Here is a 3,280-nt window from a genome sequence, read left to right as displayed (position 1 = left end):
GCAATAACAAAATATATTGTTGGTTACTCCCGTATTTTCCTTCATTTCTGCTTTCATTTTTGTTTTAGTATCGAGTATTTAATCCCTTAAATGTTTTATATCATTTAATGAATTGCCTTTTCCTGGTTCTTCATTTGAGTGTTACATCCATCGTGGTCAAGAAATTACACGTTCTTTCCATATTTAGCTAAACAACATTATACTCGTTTTAATATCCAAATCTATTTCCACCACATAGTCATTTACATTTCAAGTCATCTTCATATATAGCTAATATCATTACATGCAATACAATCTTGCTTGCTTTTCCTATCACTGCATCGTTTCATAATTACGTAAACAGAAATATACGAGAGTGATATTCTCCTGAGGTTTTCATCCGGATTTTTCGTCGCTCTGCTAATTTCCCGCAACACCAAACTTTCTCGAGACCTTGGTGAAAAAAAGTTTTATTAAACCATTTTCCCAGGAATTGTTTCCGGAACAGTTAGGCCAAAGAAAATTAATGTTGATGAACCTCTGTAATAAAACAATCCTTTTCAAATAAAACTGGAGCATTTAGATTAACTTTGTTCGCAAAGGATTCAGACTTTTTCAAGGAAAGGAAGATGAGAGGATTTTTGTAATGTTTGTCCCCCGGATATTAAAAACTTGTTTCTCTGCTGTTTTCGACGAGTTCTTAGTTATTGTGAATTTTCTCTTCGTTACGTCTCTTAGTTAGCTAAAGCTGATGATAAAATTTAAAAAGTACGAATGTCCAACATAATTCATACTTTTTCTTTGAAGTTAGCTTAATAGGATACACACACACACACACACACACACACACACACACACACACACACACACACACACACATATATATATATATATATATATATATATATATATATATATATATATATATGCTTTTGGACTTATTTTTTCTCATACGATTGTCCTTAGAAGCCGAAGCATGGGTGTGTGTATGTTTGTGTAGGCGTGTATGTGTCATTTACCATAGGCCTGTTGTCCCTCTGGAAGGCGAGGTACTATCAATAATATGTCTATAGAGTGAGGTTTTAACACTAACGCCGATTGCTATGACAGCTGTAAATAATGACACTCATTTTCAGCTGGGTGAACTAGTGGACAGTATCAGGCTACGAGCCATACATTGACACCGTCAACCAAATTCATTTTCTTCTCTAGGACTAAATTTTCCGTCTACTGGGATTCATTCAGGATCAATCTGCTTACTCGATAACCTGTTCATTGGCTCCGACCCAGCAGAGTTTACTAGTTACCAAGTCCAGGATGATCTGATTTGGTCAACATTGGCGGAATCAAATCCTTTGTCTCATATTAATGAATCTAACCCATTTGGATAAAGAAAAAAATATATATATTCAAGTCATTGAGTATCAATAGAATTATATTTTGGTGGCTCTAAGATTTTATAGAATTAGATAACCTGGTAATTATGTAATTAGTGGTTTCATGAAAAGCTTTTTTTTATGATACATAGTTTATGATAATATTAAAGGTTTATGATAGAAAAGCGAAAAGGATTCAGTTAGATGGAATCGCTGAAGGTTTTACATCATAAGGTTCATTACAATAGTTATATTGATTGATCAAGGAGCTCTCTCTCTCTCTCTCTCTCTCTCTCTCTCTCTCTCTCTCTCTCTCTCTCTCTCTCTCTCTCTCTTTGCGTTAGATGTGTTTAACCAACTTAAAGATACAGGTAATTCTTCTTTTTAACTTACATCCGATTACAACTTTGTAGAAACTTGACTAAAATATTGTAACTTCTGATCTAATTTTCTACTGCTTCCTTCCCAGGTAACATCAAAAGGACAAAAACATTGAGGGAAAATACAAGATGTCATTAGAATCAGCCTCACACATTGATGGGATATTTGGTATCATGATTACATAATTTTTAGTTGATTCTTTACGTATTTTCGTTTCCGTGCTTGTTTGCTACCCTGCTCCGAGTCTTTGGATTATAATAATAATAATAATAATAATAATAATAATAATAATAATAATAACAAAAACTAGAAGGGCACTCACTAGAGTGCAGACCTCCATGCGGCAGCTTATTTCTCGATCTTTTGCTTGACCTTGACTTTTGACTTTAAGATTTTGCCTGAAGGTGATCTTGACCTTCAAAAATATAATCATTTCCAGTTTTTTTTTTTTTTTTTTTTTTTTTTTTTTTACATAACAGTTAATCCAAGCAAGTTCCATTGATCACTATTCAAATTGTGGCCGGAAAGCTATTCACAAACTAACACAAACACACGCAAACTTCGTTGGTGGAGGTAATAATAATAATAATAATAATAATAATAATAATAATAATAATAATAATATCTCTTACATAATAAAGAGCAATTGTATGGTTATACACACACACACGCACACACACACACATATATATATATATACATATATATATATATGTATATATATATATATATATATTTCTTTTTAGTTACACTGAGCTCTCCCCGTCCCACTGGTTGGGGGGAGTGGGAGTAGTCATACCCTGGGGAGAAGGGAGTGCCTGTGTGTGCATATCTATCTAAAGATTCAGCCCTCATTTTTGACGGGTCACGTACACTGATAAAAATAAAAATAATAATAATAATAATAATAATAATAGAAGAAGAAGAAGGCCTAAGATCACTATAACAGTTTTATGCTATGATTAATACTCAACATCTATTAATAATGATAATGGTTGATATAAAGAATAATATTAACACAACAAGGAATGGATCGACGAATGACACATGACTGTGTGTGTGTAGATTGCCTTACCTTGTGTAAGACACGGAGTCTTGCGTTGGCAGCCCAGAAACCTTCAAAATAATTTCATCATATATAGATATTTTAAATTTCTATGTGACTCTTTAATTTTAAAAGCCTCAAAATATAAATTCCATTCCAAAACTAATGTGAATTATACATTTATCAAAATAATATATTCCTAATGAGGGATTTAATAATTTCTATATGGGATAACTAATTGTATGAGCATTTTTGTCCTTGAAATCGAGGAGATAATTTGCTTGTGTGGGAGTTGCTCGGAGTGAGAGAATCGGCTACATGAAAGGAACAGAGGAAATCCTAAGTGTTTCAGTTATCCAAAGACAATTTAAATACCTAATAAAAGAATAAAAACAGTTAGATCAAAGCCTCAGATGAAGAAATAAGGAAAAGGGCCAAACTAGAAAGCAAGATTAAAAAATGGCTTTATAATCGAGTTTTCATAAGTCAGTTAACCGCC

The sequence above is a fragment of the Palaemon carinicauda genome, chromosome 3, assembly GCF_036898095.1.
Source record: "Palaemon carinicauda isolate YSFRI2023 chromosome 3, ASM3689809v2, whole genome shotgun sequence".
Taxonomy (NCBI): Eukaryota; Metazoa; Arthropoda; class Malacostraca; order Decapoda; family Palaemonidae; genus Palaemon; species Palaemon carinicauda.
The sequence above is the reverse complement of the archived record's forward strand: the minus strand, read 5'-3'. Positions refer to the sequence as shown.